Here is a 23,355-nt window from a genome sequence, read left to right as displayed (position 1 = left end):
TCTGGACATTAGTACTTGGGTTACGTGATTGTGTGCGTGTAACAGTGGCGTACATAGGGGTTGTTGTTGGGTCAAAAGTTCGAATATCAGATAGGGCGGAAATGTTAGCATCAATTGCGTTTGTTGACAGATCCAAAGGTTTATCATCCGTGTCTTGTTTCCGTAACTCATTTAATGAAATACTCTCCTTTTTAACAGTACAGGTTAAGCGGTATTTGTAGCTAATACAATAAAGAGAGATGATGATGGAGAAAATAAGAATGCTGAGGAGAGTAATTGAAACAATAACTAAATACGGACCCAACTCCATTCTGAAAAGGAATGGAGAAAGACGTTTAAGTGCGTAGAATAGTGTAAATAAATTCTAGTTTAATAGTAAAATTAGGCCTACCTATAGTCGCTTTTTAAGTGACTTTATGCAAAGAAAATAGCCTTACGAACCAAATTCGATAAGGATAAAAAATTTCAATTCTTTGAATCCATTTTATTTATTCACATCTGTTTGAAATTCCCAACTGTATGTGGCAATCCATATGCTGATTCTTTGAATTGCGGTGTTTGTAGCACATGAAATGTTAACTAGTCTCAGATATAGATTGAAATAATTAATCGAGAAGCAGGTTAAAATTATCGAAATTATATAAATAGTCGCCACTTCCTCTACCTATATTTTTATTACTTATATGAAAGTAAACAATGCACTATAAAATAGACGAAGCGTGTCACCATAATTTCTCAAATAAACTTATAAATATTCATTTTATTGAGTTTGAATGCTGAGGTTCGAACAGAAAACTGATACGGACGAGTTAAGAAATTATTAATTGTTACATGAAAAGTAGGTGGTATCATTGTGGGGAAAGGATTTTCTTTTCAAATCTAGATTGAAAATATACTGAAGTGATAAATATTCGCTATTTAAATCGCGTCATTTTGGCATTATATTTTTAGGGTACCTAAAAGAAAGGCATTTCTTCCTTCCTTGGAAGTCTCTGGTAGTTATTCTGCGGACTTGCTCGCAGGTTAAAATATAAAACCAGAATGAATAATTAAAAATATCGAATTCGCGCGAAGTAAAATAAAATAAGAAGTTTTTTTCTACTGAAAACCAATTCCGTCTTAGTTTCCGTGTTGGACATTGAATTTATTTAACAATTTTATTACTTTGATATACGTAGAAAGGAACCCACTGTAATAAGTATTAGTAATATTAGTATGGCAACAATAGTAAACGTGATATTCGAATTTGAGGTTTGTAATGCCGTGAGTGTGTAGTTTATCTGAAGATTTACCAAATCATTAGCTAAATTATCCAATACATTAGTAGAATTAATCAAATTTAAGTGGAATACTATTCAGTTGCCCACTAAATCTATTTGGTCACTCTGTACTTTTACCAATTTACGAGTTGGTAATACAGTAGTATTAAAAATCAGACTATCAAAATCAACATACTTGACAAAGAATGACCTATTTTCTCAAAAATAATAAATGTTTAGATTGCAAGAGATTACTTGAAGATTTTATAGTTCTAACGCCTGGAGCATGCGAAGAATACAGAATGCCTGCATTTGTGGATTCAAAAATTAAGTTTGCTTTAATTTTTCTGAAAGTAGCGTACAGTCTTCTAAGGTGGTATTAAAAGCAATGTTACTTAAACATTTCAACTGTGATGTTATGGTAATCGTGGTTGTGGCAAAAATACAAAAATGATTTTCATTCACGCGAATTTCTATCTAAATTATGAAATTTGCCATCTGCCATGTAAACTGTTGTCGGTAAATCATAGCTATTTTCTTTCCTCCAATTAAATTCCTAGATATTTAACTTCATACATTTTAGATACATTATGAGAATAAATAATTGGAGTTCGCAATAATAAGTCGACATTATTGAATTCTAAATCAAACCTTATTAGATAAATATTTGATAATTTATAGAAAAGTTCCAAATCCTTAACGTAAAGTGTTGTTTTCAAAATATCGTGTTCTCCGATAAACTTCCTTGCCTGATCATTATCCAGTATATGAAAAGCGAATTCGTTTGCCATGATGTTTGAAAGCATTTCTAAGATATGTTGTTGCGCTGAATGCAATAAGAAATTAGACGAAAGTTGTTCGACTGAACGTACTCTACACAATGGAATACGGACAAAATCTCGCGGACCAAAACATCGCCTCCCAAAATCTCGCGTGGACGAAGTCTCGCCGCCCAAACCCTCGCGGGACAAAATCTCGCCAGGTCGAAACCTCGCAGCCAGAAACCTCGCAGGCTAAAATCTTGCGTGACCAAAACCTCGCCGCCCAAAACCCCGTGAGCCAAAATCTCGCATTGTCAAAACCTCGCGGACCAAAATCTCGCTTGGCCAAAAATTTGCGGAATGAAACCTTTTCTTAAAATTTACCCAATGAGTTTCTTAATATGTAATTCCACATTACAAATAATAATAATAATAATAATATACAAAACATCGTGTATGTGGACTTTCTTGGTGTATTCCCGTTTCTTCCCACTTTCTTCGTTCCATCATTTCCTTCATCCTGATCATCTACGTCTCCTTTAACCTACAGGACATAATCGAGGAACATAAAAACGTATTATTTCATACTTTCATAAATATTATTCGATTTTGTTAGAATTTCCTAAAGTCACCGTCAAAGTGAAATAAAAACCATCCCAGACTCAAACTCCATCTATATTGAAAATTTGATCGAGACAGGTCGGGTGGTTCAAGAGTTATTAAGTCACAAACGAGGCCAATTTAATTTTTATGTTTTTTCTGTATGTTTCCCCCTTTTCCTCCGCCTTCCCGTCAAAGTAAAATGATAAAATCATCCCGGGCGGTAACCTGATTTGTTTGGCAAATTCGATCAAGATTGGTCTCTTGGTTCAAGAGTTATTAAGTTTTATTTATTTTTATATATCTTCCCCTCCACTTCATTATGCCGTCAAATTGAAATCACAAAAGATATCCCTGGCCCGAACCTCATTTATGTTGAAAATTTGATCGAGATCGGTCGGGTGGCTCAAGAGATATGATGTCACAAACATAGTAATTTTGATTTTTATATATACAGATTTTCAAAGCACGCGTTAGAATATTTTCTTGTCATTATTTTAATGCAATTATGTGTTATTACAAAATATATACATATAGCAATATATAGAGCATTCTACATCTAAGAAATCGTCGTGACGAGGTTTTGTCCTGACGACATTTCTTCCCAGGCAAGATTACGTCCCGCATAGTTTAGAAAAGGCGAGATTCTGTGTCCAGAGATCAGGATAGCGAGGTTTGGCAGGTGAGATTTCGGGATGCGAGGTTTCGGAAAGGCGATGTTTTGGACAGGCGAGGTTTTGGCCTTGCGAGATTTTGTCCCGCGAGGTTTTGGTCAGGCGAGGTTTCGGCCCGGCGAGATTTTGGGCGGAGAGGTTTTGACCAGGCGAGGCTTTGGTCCGCGAGGTTCTGGGCGCGAGGTTTTGTACCCAAAGCCTATAAAATGTGTAATCTAATTGACTTCTAAAGTTAACCAATACATGTTTTATTGTAACAACAATATTGTTTATTATTTATCTTTCCTGGTTGAAACAATATTTAAGTTTTTCCAATTCTGCAGTTAAAAGTATATCATGTTACTGTAATGCTCTGATTGAATGCGAAAGTTTTTGTTGTTGAATTAAGTTATAAGTCAACAAATCTATAGAACTTAATACTAAAAGCCAAGATAAAATAGAAAGTTTATTTCTATTTGCCGAAATGCAAAATGCCTTTTCATATTGAAATTGAAAAGCACAAGGAATAGTATTTACTATCTGTTCTCTAAAAAAATCGTTTCATCGATTTCCTTCCTGAATATTTCGAAGTCCTGGACATTCCGAAATTACAGTAATTGCCTCATGAAAATTTATGTGGATTTTCAATGTTGTTTAAATGTCTTCAGACGTATTATGTACGGCAAACGAATTCTCAGAGTTAGCTATTCCTAATTTCTCTATTGTCAGTTGTTGAGAAATAGAATTTTTGACTAAAACAAGCTGGAATACCTGGTTTTTGAGCTATATCTTGTATCGAGACTTGCTGACCTTGTTCATACTGTTGTGACGTAAATTTCTTTTCCATATATTTCTTCTTCGATTTGTATTTTCGCTGAAGATATCTATATGCTATATCACGTACTTCTCTTAACTGCTGTAAACGTGATTCGTGTTCTTCGTAGTCACAGGGTAAGTCCACCGGTGCTTCTAGGTTTGTCCTTGGGCTCAATCCGTGGAGCAAATAAAAAGAACTATATCTTGTCTCCTCATGTATATGCCTTAATCGTAAATACTATCGATTGCGAAATCGAATCCCAATACGTCATTTTATTATCCACATAATACTTGAGACAATTCTGAATTATATCTTTCTCAGCCAGGCCCGGAGTGTAATGCGCTCCAGTGTTCGCAAAGTTTAAATGAATGCCAAATTTTACTGTCATCTCTTCCATTAATTTACCCTTATGCGCTGTTAAGCGATCTAACACTATTCGTTTCGTCACATCATATTTTAAAATTACATCTTCATAAAGTACTTGACTTATTGAATCGGCACTGATGTCCGGTATAAATTTCGCTATTATATACCTAGTACACACATCAAACATGATGCATACATATTTATGTATATGGGTACTAGACAAAGGCAAACGATCAAATTGATACAAAACGAGCGACTCCATGGGTGCGTATTGCGGGTAGGTCTGCGAATGTAAAGGTATTTTCCCACACATCGTATATTGACCTAACAGGTGACACACATTGCATTCTTCTGATTGTTCTAATGCATTGAAAATTGGTCCGAAATGGGTGTCACATCTCTGCAATTCGGCTACACCTAATCCCTCTTCGAATGAAAAGAACGCTCTTAGGTCTTCCATGTCGTAGTCTTCCTTTGTTGGTTGAATATCTGTGTCTCTCCTTAGAATGTCACTGGGATAATTTTCTTCTATTACGTGAATTGGTATATAATTATATTCCTGTAACTCCAATGCGTATTGCAGTAGTTTGGGCGATAATTTGGGTGTTGTCTTTAAATATATAAGAGCCTTACAGTCAGTATAAAGTTCGAATTCATTTCCATATAAATAGAAATAATATGCTTTACACATCGATAAGATTGATAATAATTCTAGTTCTACAATATGGTGTGAACTTTCGGACGATCATAACAAACGACTGTAGTAACCTAACGGTGTCCATTCTCCATTATCCTGTTTTATCAACAAACAACTGCTGATCGATCGGGTCGATGCGTCTGTCGCTAATCTCAGCGGTCTATTTCGTACACAGGGCGATAAAAGGGGTGCTTTCATCAAGGCGTCCTTGGGTTTTTAAGAAACAGCTTCATGTTCTTCAGTCCACTAAAACTTTTTACCTTTCCGAGTCATCAATTGTAGCGGTTATACTAAAGTTGCGTAGTCTTTGCAGAATCACCGGACGTAACTTGTGAGAGCAAGGAAAGATTTGAGATTTTTAGGGGATTTAAAAGCTTTAATTGCGTTTATTATTTTATTACAGACTTGGTAATCAACGGAACTACGTGTCCCAACGCAAGTATTTGTTGTTGTAAAAATTTGCTCTTTTCTACTGACAATTTCAACCCTGCATTTCCCAACCTTTCAAATACAGTTCCCAGAATGTCTACCATTTGGTGTTGATCGTCCCCCAAAATGAATACTTCATGCATGTAGAACGAAACGTTTGCTGGTGCTACATTCGCTAAAGTAATGGACATTATTCTTGTGTAAACAGCGGGCGCTGATAGATATTCCTGTGGTAAAACTCGAAGTCTAGAACTTCCCTCACCTGGGGTGTTAAATCCAGTGTAATCCCTAGATTCTTCACTAATAGGGATTGTATAGTACACAGATTTTACATCAGAAATGCTGTACCAAAAGCCCCAAGGCGACACAGGGGAAGGCGCCATTTTGCGTTTTTTCGATTTTAGGCATTTACGTTGTTTTGAATATCTCAGCATACATTTGTCCTACCAAACGGAAAATTGATGGACGTCTCCAACTCGTGCAGAACTAAAACTTTGATCTCTTAACATTTCTTCCTAAACCACTTGAAGGAGATGAAATCACGGTCTGGACATTTTTGGACATTGAAAACATGTTTGGGAAGAGGACACAACTGACATAGAGGTCTTAATTTGTGTGTGCATGTACTGCGGGGACATAGGTTAATACACAAAAAGCTGCTCCCAAAGACCTTAAAAATCGCAAAGTTAGGTAATTTTGCCAATTTAGCATATTTCACTGTCCACCCGCACTAAGTGCTCCGAGTGGGTCCTGGGCCTCATGTCGATACTCACGGTCCGTTTTTTGATGTGCAGGATGAACCGAGATCAATGAATAATACAGCTACATTAACAAATACAGCCAAAATCATAATTTAATCATAATTAAAAAAAAAAATCAGAGAACCAACTTTGTCAGCATGACACTTATGTGCATTACAGAAAAGTGATGTGTTTAGTGAAGTGATGTGTGTGCAGTGTTTAGTGAAGTAATGTGTACATAGTGATTATTAACCACACAGAGGAAACCATGACACAGGAAAGGAACACACACACAGGTGAAAATCACTTCGGTGAGAAACCAAGATTAGGAAGAGAACAGCATTAAGCAGACACCGAAATTATCTGACTGGAGATCAGAGCATAACAGGAAAATTTTTTCGTGCTATTTTAATGAACTCTAAAATCAATAAGACGAAAATAGAAATTGTAGATTTTGGAAATATTAAAGAATTATCAACATAATATACATGACGATTTAGGTAGGAGCTAGATAGCAATCGAATTCTGTTAAATATTATGATAATAAAATTTGGTAGGATTTAGATAGTAATTAAATTCTTGTTAGTTAGCAATATTGTTGAGATAGCTCAAGTCCATTTTGTTTTTCTTTTCGTTTTCCTTTTGTTTTTCAAAATGTTTTGTTTTGTTTGTTGTTCATTGTTGTTTGATGTTGAGTGTTGTGGTTCCGTCCATCCCACCCTTTTCCTTGTTACTTTTTTCCCTTCAATTATTGCAAATAAAGGATGATGAAAAAAGGCTAAAGAAAAATCAAATGCGATGATGATAGCCCGTTTCGGTTAAAGTCTTTAGATGCCGAAACTGAAGAGGCGGATCTGAGCATTAAAAAAAAAAAAAAAAAAAAAAATCACTGTCCAATATCTTCAATGGGCCTGGATAAAAAAATCTCAAATTTTTGGAATAGTTAGTACTTTAGTATACCATAACACACAACAAAGCGCGTTTTGTGTTTTTGAGCAGAAGAGGGCTAAGTATTAAGTAATGATGTTTACATTCCGCAGTCGGTGTTTACAGCGAGTAGGTGTTCACTGACTTGAGAATGTAGATCAAACGAAAGAACAACAGTCTCTTGCATGAGTTAACAGTTAAAACAAGAATAAACATGATTGAGTATCATTGATATAACAAGCAGCAAGCTCAAGGAGTACTTATGGACTTTTTTTTTTTTTTTTTTTTGTCAAGAGTGCATTTTGACTTTCCTCGACTTCTGCTGATAGCGGCATTCTTCATCAGTGCTGCTGTGGGTGTGATAAGACAATGTCACAACTAGAGGAAAGAAACGAGCTTGAAAACATTTACTGGACTAACCATTCATCCTACTTTATTTTACTTCACAACAAAAAAATTTCAGATTTAATGAACAAAACACCTCCTGGAGTATGACGTCATTACTTAATATTTTGACCCCCTTCTGCTAAAAACACAAAACGCGCTTTGTTGTGCGTCACGGTATATTACAGAGATGGGCACCTTCACTCATTTTTGCCCTCAAGAGGGCCGCCCTTACCCTCATTCACCCTCATTTTGGTAGATGAGGGTGAGAATAGAGTGTCGACTGAGGGTGAGGGTGGCTGAGGGCGTGTGTCAGGGAGTCGATTGAGGGTGAGGGTGAGGGAATTGATTTAGAGTGAGGGTGAGTGAGGCTTAGCAAAAATGCCCATCACCAGAATGAAATCTGAATAATGATTGTTTGAAAGTTATTTGTTTGGGAAAGGGTTGAAATAGCACTTTTCTGTGAACTTCAAATAGAGTAACCTAGTTGGCACAGAGTGACGTAAGTAGGTCATAAAACATCGACTGGTTCAGTGTACGAATTGACGGGGAAGGTGAAAGGGATATTCCCTGTGACAAAAATTTAATCCCCTCCCCCTGAAAAACATTTTCATTTTTCCCTCATTCTAGGATTTTTTTTTCGAGTATGCATATAGATAGAAAAGATAACGTATTTTATGTAATCAAAGAAAAACATAGCATTTATATTTGACTTAAAACAGGTTATAAACATTTTGCAGTCGTTCGAACCACACACTTTGTTTCTTGGAATAGTTAGTTACTCACGCGGAAAATACATTATTTTTGTTAGAAGCAAACTACAGAGGCACGAGAGGGGTGGAAAGGTCACGGAAATTCTGTAATTCTTGGAAAAGTATTCCTTGTAAGACGTGTCAATGTCACAAGTTCTCATAACATTCGTTGTAACGGATGATCTACAATTTAATAGTTTGACGTATTAGCTTCTATATGCCTGTTTAGCAGTATAGGGGTAAAAATTTATCTGAAAAGGTGGCGGTATGACGTTACGGTGTCCCCTGCCTATCTCTGCCCATTTTATTTTTTTAGGAACTGAAGGGTCGCCGTACATATTTTTTGGAGGTGGGGACGGCGCCACTTTCACCACTGAACTTAAAGTATTTTAAATTTAATTCGTAAGTTTGAAATTTAATTGCCTGTTTAAATGTACAGTGCACATCATGTACAGTACACATCAGCCAGTTCTGTATAAAAATAAAATTAACGGTTAGATCAACTTTAACTAATACCAATTTCAACTACTGTTACTTATTTTCTAACCCTCCTTATCGCTACTCTAGTGGTTAGCGTGTGCGCCAGTGGTGCATGGGGTATCAGGTTCAACTCTCGGTGAGTGAACACAAAGACTGACTTTTACCATTATTCATTTGCCTTAGTCGCCCGTCTCTCTAGCCTAAAGGGTATAGCCGTTTAACGTTAAACTAACAAATTTCATTTCGTATTTAAAAAGCTTGATTTACCAATATTTCTTTACATATTTACTCTGTGTGTTTGTCCTTTCGAAAGACATAATTAAAAACCTACTTGAGGAATTACCACCAAATTTGGTGAGAACATAGATTGTCAAAAGTTATGATTCAAGTTCGTGGATGGAGAATTGGAACGGAAAATGCAGAAAAGGGTTTTGTACGTGTCTTTGGTGCAGGAGACCCAGGATCGATTTGACGTTGGGAGCTCATTATGCTTCAGATTCTACTATAACGTAACCCTATAGGTGAGGATACTTTGCGCCACATACAAAAAATATGTTAAACATACAAACATAATGTTTCTGTGCAAAGTTTTCCTTTCAGTATTTATACATTTCACTTCCTACACAAAGCTGCACGCAATCTACAAATATTGATATTAGAATTATAGTACTGGTATCAGTACTTTGTATGAATTATCGATATTTGTAAAAAAAATTATGTATTTTCTGTTACCGGCACAGGAATCACATTCTGATAGTTTACCATATATCCTACAAAAATGTCAACTGAGGAATGAAAAAAATAATCCCCGTGAGCTTATTTCCCTTGCTTGCTGTTTGTTTCCAAGAATATGATCTCAACCGTAATCATTGGAAGATTTACAGGGTTTGGGGCTCCCACCCAAATTGCAGGATTTCTTTTATTTAAAAAATAATGTTAGGAATTCCTATGCGCATAAGCTTCAAGCCTCCTCTCCAAAAGTCCAGCAATTTCTTAAAAAAAAATAATAAAATAAAATAAAAAAGAAACGAAGTCTTTCTGAGTGAAGTCCATCTTAAACTACCTTTTTCTGGATCTGCCAACATTCGTAATTTATTTTCAAAGAACAAATCCATTCCAACATCTACCTAAATAGGAAATTTACCTAAAATTAGAAAGCAGGGGGTGCCAGTACTAATAATTTTATTGGAATATTCGGTGTAAAGTAACCACATAGGTGAGAATACTTTGCACCACCAAAAAAAAAAAAAAAAAAAAAAAAAAACCGTTAAACATACGAACATAATGTTTCTGTGCAATGTTTTCCCTTCAGTATTTATACATTTCACTTCCTACACAAAACTGCACGCAATCTACAAATATTGATATTAGAATTATAGTACTGGTATCAGTACTTTGTATGAATTATCGATATTTGTAAAGAAAATTATGTATTTTCTGGTACATTCTGATAGTTTACCATATATCCCACAACAATGTTAACTGAGGAACGAAAAAAAAATCCCCGTGAACTAATTTTCCTTGGTTGCTCTTTGTGTCCAAGAACATAATGTCAACCGTAATCATTGGAAGATTTACAGGGTTTGGGGCTTTCAGGCTGAAGCCCACCCAAATACAGTAACAGGATTTATTTTCTTTCTTTCTTTTTCTTTTTCTTTTTCTTTCTTTTCTTTGGTAAATAATGTTAGTAATTGCTATGCGTATAAATTTCAAACCCCCTAAAGCCTTTATGAGTGAAGCCCATCTCAAACTATTATATCTGGATCTGCCAATGTCGGGTCGCAGATATAAGCTCACCGGCAAAAAACTCACAGGGCATAAGCTCACCTTTGTTAATGCAGAAGCGGACATAAGCTCAACGGAAAAATGCTAAATGAAAAATATGACAAAAATGAAAACCAGACTTTGAATATTAATATGAAGTAGATTTAGAATATTGAAATATAAATTGAAAACAGATTTGGACAAACAAAAAGTACTATTTTCTTTTACTGAGGAAAGCAATCCAGCCCCCTCCCCTGTGCTGAAACTTTCGGTGCAGGAAATTTTACAGTACAGAAATATTGATAAACGAAATTTTGGTGAAAGGGTAACTCCTTGTTATGTTTTTATTTTCCACTATGGCTGAAATCAACTCAGATGTATTTCATTATCCTTTAGAATAAAATGAAATGAAATGAAATCTTTGAGTTTTACGTCCCATAGTTATGCCGGTTAGGCTAAAGGAGACAGTGATGATGATTAATGAATGAAATGTTGGAATGAAGAAAGTGGGAGGAAACGGGAGAACCCCGAGGAAACCCACACACACGGTGATTGTTCACCACAAGGTTCACTTGGCGGGGGCTGGGATGGAGCTCGGTACCCCAAGCACCAGAGGTGAACGCTCTAGCACTGAGCCACCGCGGCCCTCATTTAGGAAAACGTATGATGGGTATGAAGAGGTATTAAAATCTAGATTTTGACTCGTAGTAGGCCTAATTCAGTAGAAAATAGAGCTACTACTGCTATATATCAGTTGTCAGATATCAGAATAAAAATAATAAGGATGTTGCAGGGTTTAATGTGTTAAACGTGGGTTGGATTTGAGGAACTTGTAATAAAATGCTCCAGATATTTAAATCTGGACTTTGACTACTAGTAGGTCTACCTTCTCAATAGGAAGTAGGCTATGTGACTAATATCATATAGGAGTTATCAGACATCAGAATAAAATATTAAGAATGTTGCAAAGTTCAAGTCTTAAGGCTGTCATTATACTTGCAGACCAATGCTCATCAAATGAATCTTTTTCTTATTTTATTTATATCAATTTCTGATCTTTTGCGAGTAATGATATAGAAATTAAAATTTTATACTGATCTTGTAATTTCCTGTTTTGTTCCAACAAGTATTCATTTCTGACCAAGAATGTTCTAATTTAAGTGGAACATACACTTTTGTCCTAGGTGGAAAATATACATTTCTATTAAGTACAAATTTAGGCACTAGAAACGCTTTTAATATATTATGCACTATTTGTGATACAGATACTGTAGCATTATCTACTTGTAATAGCTTGGATGGTGGTTTTCCAAATCTATGTAAAACTATTGTTTTACCTCCATAATCTAATTTTACTCCATGTGGGAATAAAAAATCATTCCCAATCAATTAATCGTGTAAAAAATCTGGAATAACTCTAAAAGTATGATGGAATGTTTTTCCTGCTATAGAAAACCTAATTACAGCTATTTGATTTATTGAAATGGAATTCTGAGTAATTCCTTTAATTCTCGTTCCGATATTTATGACTATAGCTCCTGGCGGAATTAAGTTCTTGTTAATAATCGACAGCTGACTCGCAGAATCAATTAGAGCTCTAACTGGTTTGTTTTCAATTTTTACAGTTAAAAATACCATGTCATTTTCACAATGAATTAAGGCTAATATTTGCTTTTTTTCTGTGCTCTATACGCTGTAAATGTGGCCCGTTCATTTACATGCATTTCTAGTTTAAATTCTGGGATTGACTTTGTCCTCGGCATTTTTGACAATACGTGCATGCAAAAGAACCTTGATTACACGGAACAAAAGGCGTTGCATTGTAGTTTAAATTCGGTTGAGGTTGCAGGTGATTTTGTTCGTAATACATTGGAACAGCCTCTGGATTCCAATTATTCAAATCTTGTCATCCATTATTATTATAATATTTCCTACCTCTGCCTCTGTTCGGATTATTATTTCCTCTACTTTGATCTTTGTTATGGGAATTCCTACCATTATTCCAATGTTGTCCGTTCTTGCCATTTTGATTTCGAAAATTCTTCTGTTTACCCCCACTAGCACTATTTTGTTGTGGTTGTTGTTGTTCCTGGCTTTTAGTATTAATACTGCTACTATTACTAATGGCTTACATTTGACTTGTCATGGAAAGTGTTAATTCCTCAAGGGTTTTCTCTATCCTAACCATTTGTGAAACAGTCGACGGTTCTACTTTGATTTCTTTTTCTTCGGGTTTTTGACTAACATGTGATTTTTTCTTTGGTCCCTTCGCTACCACTACGCCATCGTCTGAATCACTATCTTATGAACCACCTACTTTTACTGATTTTCTAATTCTACTTATCAATTCCTGTACCGAAATTGATTCTGAATTTTCTCTAGCTTTAGCTCGTTGTTGTTCACGTTCAATCTGTCTGAACATTAACACTAACTGGATTTGCCTGTATGTTTGTTGGACTTTGATCACCTTCGCCACAACTACAAGCTAATATAAATCGGACTCTCGTGTCAAAAAACTGAGTGACCATGTATACCTGTGTGTCTTTTCTTTCTTTCCTTTGCCTAGGCGGTGTTACACATTGAAGTATCTGATGTAACGTAGAATCTAATTCTTCAGTTATAGTGCTTGCTTTTGAAATACTTTCCGAAAAGACATGCCATTAAAAATTTTGTTTGAATCGAAGCCACAAAACCGAAGATGCATTATTTTAATTCTGGGGGTGTTGGGATCGATACCAGATTAAGACAATTGAATAAACGAAAAAGTAAAATCGCTAAGTTTTCTTTAGAAATTTTAACGCCTCCACCATGCTGTTATGCTATGAGTTATCTATGATTTACATAGAACGGGACGTATGCAAAAGGTGTCATGGCGATAAACAAACTTTCCTTATAATCTAGACATCGATAGTTTTGTACACTAATAAATTCGTGATTAATCTTTTGGGTTGAAATAAAAGAATAGGATTTGTGGGGAATTTTTAATGTGTGTAATTTTTAAGATCAGTAGTGTCTATTTGAAACTTCTCAAGCACTGACTCATGACTAGGCATTGACAAATATGAAACAGGTACATACCTTCTGGTTATTTATGTCGTCTTATTGAACAATATAATACACACTAGTAACAAGGTGTTCCTCCTGATCGGTCTTCGATTCTACTACGTACACTGACTTTGGAAAAGTCCAGTAGCTTTGTGACTCGACTCGACGCGAGCTTATGGAACTTACTGTATATTCGTGGTAAAATACGTAAAGATGTGAACCTCTGAAATCCACTTCTGTCGTCATATTTGTCAATGCATGATCTTACACGTTGAATTGTAAAAGATAGCTGACTTCAGTGCTTGGCAACGATTTCAAAGACGGAATTACGTAGCAGTTTTACAGATAAACAATTCATTAATTGACCACAATCATAGTGAGGGAAAACAGTTCTATGATTTATGTAGATCCCAGACTACACGACTCATCGCTCACTATAAACCCTAGCTATACTACATTCCCTCAAAAAATGTTCCAACAACTAGGGAATCATGGAATATAATTTCAAGACTATTTTGGAAAGATATTTTTTGGCGAGAGTCCTTTAAAGGGACCACATAGTATTTCTGGAATAACTTAACATAATGACCATTCTTCCGGTAATTTATACTTTCGATTTAAGGAAAATTTAATAAAGGTTTCAAGAAATGCGTGGATTAACATTGTAAATTGTGGTTACAAATGCAATTTCAGCTTTATTAAGTTGATTATAGTTTTTCAGTATACTCGCTTCGATATTTCTTTGGACTGAGATCAGAATATGCTGAACCATAATGATCAGTGAGAATAAGGTTTGTTATTGAAAGTCTGAGGTAAGGAAATTATGAGAAAACATCTTTCTGTGGGTAACGACTAAGGACTTTGTCTAGTGAATTTCGTCATATCTAAGATGAAACTAACTTCCTTAAGTGTGAGTAAACGATTTTGCATGGTTTTGATTTTTAGAAAAACACATTTAGATTAGTTCGAGCAGAGGGCAAAGAAGTGATGCTCCGGAAATGAATATCAATTTTAATATTGTCTCCAGGTATTAAAAAACGATTTTTAAAAGATCCTCTTCACTGAGCAAGCTTTAATCTTCCAAATATTTTGTCAAAGAAGGTAGACGATAAGAAAAATGAAGGGATGGAACAAACAGAGAGGGGAAAAAAGAAAGAGAAAACATCTTTTTTTATGGTAGTCAATGGCTTTGGATATGCGTATAGATTTTACCTGGAAGATAATATTTCTGTTGTTTTCAAAAAACCCGCTTTGGGTAGGTTTTAATTTTCGTGATGATTAAAGAGCTTACGTATAATTAAAACTGCTTTGTAAACTCGTTTAACCTCAAGGATATATTGATGCATGTTTATAATAATTTTAAATATACTGCGTCTGGTATTTAACACTTTCGATCCTGGGCTAATCTGACCGTGTTTATTCCAGTATCCTGGGGATTTTTTGGCCTTTTTAAAAAATTATAGCACATTGCTAAATAGTAAGGTCATTGCGTCGAATATGAGCCCCGGGGGAACATGCGCACTTCGTAAGAAAACGGACAATATATGACAGAAGCTGCTAAGTTGAGTTGTTGTTCTTAACAGACAGGAGGAGTTCATACCGCTCTTACAAGTTGCTGCACAAAAAAGACAATTTCGCTCACAACTACAGGTATGATGTTGACAGTTTATTGTATGAATGTGTGTGATGGAATCAAAAAAGTGCCTGTTCTAATATTAAGTGTTTGTGTATTGTGTTTAGGAGGAAATGAAAAGCAAAGAGGATTGCGACTCCGGTAGCTGTCGTGAAAGCAATTCATGGCTTACACAGTGAGTTGGCAATTTTCGGAGCAGCATGCTCATCTTGCATCCTGCATCGGAGCATCCTGCGATTTTCCTCCATAATCTGTAGAGAGATGCAGAACAGTATGAGTATATTTCCCTATGGAACGACAAGACGAGTACATTTGTAAGCTGTGCGGGAAGTGGAATTAAGCTTTCAAATTTCACTAATGTCTTTTTTTTAGGTAGATTTCCAAAGAAATACTACCTATTACAGTCGATACCATGTTACGATTTTTGAAAAATTTCTACGTAACTTTTCATTTAGTGATAAATGTATCTAGACCTCAAGACGGATTTCATAACGTAAGTGGCACTCAAATCTATAATATATTTTTCAGTATACAAATGTCGGAATGTACCTCAGCCTGTAGGCTTGCCAAAAGGGATTTGTTCAATTTCTTGTGCGTATAGTCACACGGGTAAATCTGCAACTGTTGGTACTGCGCTCAACGCTTTTCGTCCGACCGGTATTCTTCTGTTAAACGAAGATGCTGTTAGTGCATATGCTTACAGTCCATCTGCGGATTTACGATCTCCAACAGAAGAAGATAATCGCTAATCGCATCAGAGGAGCCAGCTTGTACGGCATATGAATAATGAGGATGCACCATTGCTCAAACTGAATCCAATGTGTTATGTAGCAATGTTTCATATGTGTCTGATGACAACAGCTTTACATCTCAACGGTCATCGCCAATCACGTCTTTTGCGTCATTGCATCCATCGCCGCATAGTGACATATCATCTCCTGCTGCTATGGGAAGAAACCGTCAAAGTGCCACTGTTCTTATATCTGATCACTATGTGACTTTGGTACGTTAGGTAAAAACTTCTACTAAGGCTACTGCTTCCGAAAAATAAAACAGGGAAGGAAAAATAGGAAAGTCACAAACACGCAAAAATATTGCAGGACAATTCGTATAAAAGCAATTGTTATGGTGTCTGTAATGGATACTTTTACGAAGAAGAAAACGGACAAAAATGGATACAGTGTATCAGAGGCGCACTGTGGTATCATTTTCGTGCGTATCTGCCTAAGATATGATATTCTTCATCCGTGATCAGTGCCACAAACAAAATAGTGTTACTTCTTGTGATAGTGTTTTGTTTGTAACTGAACAATTCATGTTAAATCAACACAAGAGTTTGTAGACAGTTCAGATGCTCCACTTCTATGTTAGAAGTTGTAATACTTGAAAGAATGATTTTGAACTACGTTTATGATTTATTGATACAAGGAAAATACTTCAGTTTTAATACAAGATCGTTTTTGTGTTACAAAGAGAAAAAATTAAATTTACGTTTCCTTTCATGGAAGTTTCTTCATAATTTCTTGGTATTTTCATAATATAAGTTTGCAGTATTGCTTCATTCTATGATTTCATAACGTGGTTCTATATTAGGGTATCAGATACTTGACGTATTGCTTGTCAGTAATTTTACATTTTGATTTGAAAACGAAACTACACACTGTGCGTATATTACCCCAGCGTCGGGAAATATGCGCCCTTTCCACCCTTTGGCATAGTTTGGTATATGATGCCTTTCTACAAATATTTTTTTCATATTTGTTAATTGTATTATTACGGAGATATTAAGCTTTGCAACTGCATGCTGATTTTCGGGTTCCTATTTTTCCACCTGTGCCTGAGAGCTCATTTTATCCTTGGGAGGTGCATATTCGATTTAATGGCCTTAATAGACGCACTAAAAACATTGCAGACAAGTTTTTGGAGTATAGATTTTATTATGAATGTATACTATGGTTATGTAAGAAGGGGTAGTTCGCTACACTGCTGTTTGAAATATGTACTTTTTGAGCAAACGAAAAAAAATAATAGAAAAATAATATTCCCACTGCGTGTGAAGTGCGAGCAGTGACAATTGTGTGTAGAAGCGGCGATTCTACATGATGCTTTCCCGAACAAGGTTCACAAAATCGCCTGTGATGACGGTTGACCTCCCACTGCACTCCCCATCATGTACATTTTAGCGACCTGCTTCAAATTGTCTACACCAGAAACGCACCATCTGCTTGCTCCTGACGTTAGGTCCATAGACTTGGCACAACTGACGATGGATTTCAATCGGCGCTATGTTCTGTGCAATCAAATACTTTATAACTGCTCGCACTTCACACGCACTTCACAAGGGAATAGGAAACTACTTCCATCTTCAACCATTGCAACGACGCGCAATAGGAAAGTTCCGCTGGCGCATGCGCCAAGCTAGGACCTTGCTTTGTCATATTCATTTTACTTGCTTCAATGAAGTTGTTGCGCGCCACATACCGTTTCCTAGCTATCGGACGCGTGGAAAGTTACTTTCTGGATGGGCCTCGTATTTCCGAGATGGGCCTTTCTGGATTTTTATGTGAGCGTTCTTATGTACAGTACCGTGCCGTGAGGGAGAGGGCAACCGGGGCAACGACCTCGGGCGCCGAAGTAAGTGGGCGCAAAATTCGGTAGGAAAAAGTATATATATATATATATATATATATATATATATATATATATATATATATATATATATATATATATATTGTATATGTATATTGGTAGGAAAAAAGTAATGAAAAGTGCTCAAAATCAATTAAATGCAGGGTTTATTTTTATTTTATTTTATTTTATTTTTATTTTTGCGCTTCATGGTAACCATGGTGGTGGTTCGCGTCTGGTCTGTCGACTTCATTCATATTTACAGAGGGAAGGGCGCCATCGTACACTCGCCCAGAGCGATGATTTTCCACGGCACGACACTGCTCATACACCCACCTGCTTTTAAATTTCGAAATCAGGATCTAAATCTGAATCATCAATTTCACCTTCCAAACGGGATCTAAACTGTACTCTTCTAAAATCTTGTATATTTCTTCTATATTCATTTTACTTGCTTCAAACAAGTCAACATTTTGTAAAATAGTTCTCGAAACAAAATATTCCACTATTTTATCGAACGTGCTGCAGTCAAACGCACAAAGTTGATCACAACAATCAACCTGCGAAAGTTCGTTTACTCTTCGTGGGATGTCAGGTGAATAGTATTTCTTTAAGAATTGAGACTCAGTAAGTATTTAATACGGTCGACAACCGACAGGAACACATAAAAAGTTACATAAGGGCTATTTGGTGAAAAACGAGTTAGACTTGGGCTCCGACGTTTTGGAATAATACAAAACAAGTCTGACCGGGGCTTAAGATCGAAAGAATTATTTTACTTTGATATTGTAAACAAAGTTTCTACAACTAGCACAAAATAGCATAAGACTTACCGAGAAAACTAAAAAATATGCTTAAATTCTTGACAGAAACTTTCAGGAGATGATGATTCGAATGAGATGAAGGAAAATGTCTAGTTTAATGTCTCGCGTTTATGCACCGATGCTAAGGGAGACGATGACGATGAATTAAATGATGGAGTGAAGAATATAGAAGGAAACAAGAAAATTCGTGCATACGATGTTTGTTCACCACAAAGTCCACTTGGCAAGAGCTAGGATCAAACCAGGCACCTCATGCACCAAAGGTGAGAGTTCTGTTTACTGAGCCACTGCGGCGTAATGGATATTTAACTGCAAAGTGTTTACATTGTCTCATTATCAGGTGTTTCACCTGATCGCTGCTTACCGTGTACATGGAATAGTGAAAGATGAAATTCTAAGAATTGAGATTAGTTGCATGTAAGTTGCTCTGAGGAAGACATCATATAGTATCGATGCTGAAAGAGATGTTAAACTGTAATCAAACAATAACGTTTATATCCCATTAACTAGAACAAAATAAGTAAGTTTCATGTGTGCACCACGTGAATAAGTTTGGTTTATATGACATGATATTTCTTATTTAATGCTGAATCCGAAAGTGTAGTAAGAGTGGAGATTGAATATATCCCCGGAACTTTTAATTGATTGCAGAAAACCACTTTTCACTATCTTTCACTGTTTTAACTCAACCCTAAATCGATTCCACGAAACCGCTTCTCCCTATTTCTTATTGTTTTGGCTCTTTGTAGATCAATATTGAAACCAGAAACTGAATCACTTCCAGTTTTAATAGAGAGTCATTCTATTTCAAGTCAACCAATGATGAAACATTCATGTTTCAGATTTTGATAATTTTTTGAACATTGAAAGACATGTTTGCGAATAGTTATTTCCCAAAATATGACTTTTCCAGTCCTCATAGTTAATTAGTAATTAATTATGCAATTAGCTTTAAAGTCACAACCCCAAAACAGCTGATTTTGCGTTTTATTGTTTATTTCAATAACCATAAGAGCTATGAAGCTAAAAATTTGCATCCGCATGTAACTTTGTCTGTAGATTTTAAATCTGCAATCAAAACTAAATAATATTATATAGATGTAGAGTTATAGCAGCATTTATGGTCCCAAGTTCAGGCCCAGGAATGAGCATGTGATTAAAGTTGTACATGTGTGAAACTTTAGCACAAAGTTAAAAAATACCTATATTTTGCGTAAAACAAATTTTGTTTTGGGTATTTTTAACCTAAGCCCCCCCCCCTAAAAACTGAATATGTCCCTTCCCCATAACGAGCTTCTGAAGTAATGATATAGGTTGTTTGATACTGTATAACTTTTATTACAAGTATTCCACACAGTAGTTACAATTATAGCAAAATATAACAGTTGACTTTATTTACTAACCATCAGCATTTTATAATGTATCAATGTTAACTGAAAGTCTTGAATAACTGGTTGATTTTATTAACAGTCTCATGTAATACGCTATGTGATCTTCCACTAGGTATGATAGAAATGTGATATTTTGCGTCAATAAGAATGTGATCGGCTGGCACCCATACGATATCATCGGTTCCAGGCCAGTGAAAATTGGAAGCGCGTCCTGCAGGGTATAAGAACTTTGTGTTGTAGTCCTGATGTTCCTCAGAACATTTTAGCACCATCCCAATCCACCATTTGCAGTCATAGACACACGCTACAAATTTTCCTGGAACCAAGACTTTTACTTGTGATGTCTTCTTTTTGTATTGTTTATCTACCTAAACTCTATGTATGTGTTCCATTCGTGTATAGGAAATTAGTTCAATTTGTAAACTCACTTCCCTGTCAGGAATGAAAGCATGGTTATTTATTGTTCCAGCTATTGTTTGGACAGGGCAAAAAATATCTAATGGATATGATATTGTCCACAGCCCATTTATAAAATTGTTGTGCATTTAATATTTGGTTCCCAGTTGTTTATTGTAAACTCGTACACATTAGAAGTTTTATTTCGGTCCTTAGGTTCAAACATACCAAAACCAAATTTGGTTCACACGAAATATAGGTATTTCTCAACCTTGTGCTAAAATTTCACACACGTACAACTTTCACCACATGCTCATTCCGGGGCTCGAACTTGGAACTATAAATGCTGCTATAACTATACACCTAAATATATTCATTAGTTTCTATTGCAGATTTGAAATCTACAGACAAAATTACATGCGGATGCAAATTTTTAGCTTCATGGCTCTTATGGTTATTGAAATAAACAATAAAACGCAAAATTATCTGTTTTTGAGTCGTGACCTTAAAGCTAATTGCGTAATTAATTACTAATTAACTATGAGGACTGTAAAAGTTTTATTTTGGGAAATAACTATTCTCAAACATGTTTTTCAATGTTCAAAAAATTATCAAAATCTTAGACCATGAATTTTCATCATTGGTTGATTTGAAATAGAATGATTCTATTTTGTTAAACAATCTGAAATGTATTCTTGAAACGCTTAATCGATTAAAAAGAAACAAAGCTTGTTTCTATCTAATACCGCTTTTGATCTTTAGTGGTCGACATAGAAACTTGAAATGGTTGATTTCTACCACTTCCGGTTTGAATATTATCTTCATCAACGAAATCAATACTCACTTTTACTCTACACCGGGGCCAAAATTGATTCTGATCCACCAAGTAGATCTTCAGACCCCGACGAAAAGCTATATTACAGTCAACCACTAACTTGTAAACATTTAAAATTAAATATAGTTCATGCTTTAAATGAATAAAAGTGGCAACTGCCAGGCAAACGGAGATTGAAGTTCTGGCCCTATTCGTTCCAGCATATAGACCTTCTTTTCTTTGTTGCTAACTTCTTAGAAGTACAAAATAATAATTCAAATTTAAATTGTTTTTCTTTTCTCATAATGACAAGGAACAGGATTAGAAACAATGAAGGCGTAAGCACTCAAGTGATAGAGCATCCATCGTCAAACGAGAGACCAGGGTTCAGTTCTCTACCATTTGAACGAAAACATACATTTATATTTTCTAACAACCAATCTAACCTCCTCGCTCTTGCTAAACAACTGCGATCATAAGTATTTCCACATAGAAATGGCGATCAAATTGTGACAAAATGTGACTTTCCTTTTAAGATAAAGCATCCTGTGTCTAATTTGATGACTTTTGAAAATAATATTCGCTGCCATATAAAAGGGAAAAGAAGTGTTATTTATTTTTGATTAGTAACAATAAAATAAATTATTGTTAAATAGAATTGACTTAAATATTATCATTTTTATCCTTAATTAGTACTTAAAAGTATTTCCTCGTAACCCTAACTTCTTTATACTTCATTGCGCTGCCACTAAAGGATTGTGAAACATGAATATTTAGGTACAGCGCATACTAGTTCCTGTTAAGTTCCTTGGTTCGATTACGATAGATTCAGTAGTTTTCGAGCTATGAAGCTTTAAAATATATTTTCCATCTTTTTCTGCGCCTTATAACTCTGAAAGGAAGTGTTTTTCGACCTATGTTTCTTAGAACTTTTTCATTTTCATTATGTGTAAGGCATCACCTTCTGGAGTTATAGCATTATATTTTTGAACATACTATATACAGTGATAAAGATAAAAAGTTTATGTATCGAGTTTCATCTTAACTTGAGAGGCTCGTGAAATATTCAATTCTTTGCATAAGTTCACAATTTATGTCCCTTGCTTTTACCCTTAGAATACACATTTTAATCAAATTGACATAATAGAAACCTAAGTTAGGCTATGATTTATTGATGTATAGAGTCTGGTAAAAAGACCTCCCGTATTTGGAGAGGGCGCTGTGTAGGGTGTGGTGAGAATACAGTGGCGGAACGGATATCGATCGATAGCGGGATATCGAGCGATAGCGATTTTCAGTAGTCGCAAGGGGTGGATGGTGAGCATCGTGCGTTTGTTGTGGACGAGTATATTACTACTCAACGGGCATTTCGCATTCGGTTCGGACTTGGTCGGCATGATTCTGTTCGGAATAGGGTAACTATTCAAGTTTGAGTATCGAACTTTAGAGCAACAGATTCTACACTGAGAAAACCATCGCCTGGCCGACCTGTTGAACGCTTTAGAGATTACTGGAGGGGCGTACTCACACGCGCAACATTTTCTTGCTTTGTTATGGTCCGAGGTCAACCAGGCGATTTATTTCTCAGTACAGAACCTATTCCTCTAAAGTTTGAGATCCAAACTTGAATGTTTTTTTTTTTCTATACGGAATAGAATCATGTCGGCCAAATCCGAACCAAATGCGAAATGGTCACTGAGTAGTAATCACAAAACAACCATTATGAATATACCCACAACAAACGCATGATGATTACCGCACTACACCATTGCGAGTACAGAAAATGGGACGTATACCGCTATCAATCGATATCCCCTCCGTCGCCATATCTCCAGCACTACTCACACAGCGCCCTCTCCTAAGGGATGCCTTCTTGTCGGAACCTTCATTTAAGCAGTGCAAGCGGTCTAGGAGGAATTGGGCGCCAGACTTTGTTATGTTCAATTTTTATTTATATATTTAGATAAAAATGCATAATTGCATATTCTAACATAA

The sequence above is a fragment of the Thermobia domestica genome, chromosome 4, assembly GCF_964235325.1.
Source record: "Thermobia domestica chromosome 4, izTheDome1.hap1.1, whole genome shotgun sequence".
NCBI lineage: Eukaryota > Metazoa > Arthropoda > Insecta > Zygentoma > Lepismatidae > Thermobia > Thermobia domestica.
The sequence above is the reverse complement of the archived record's forward strand: the minus strand, read 5'-3'. Positions refer to the sequence as shown.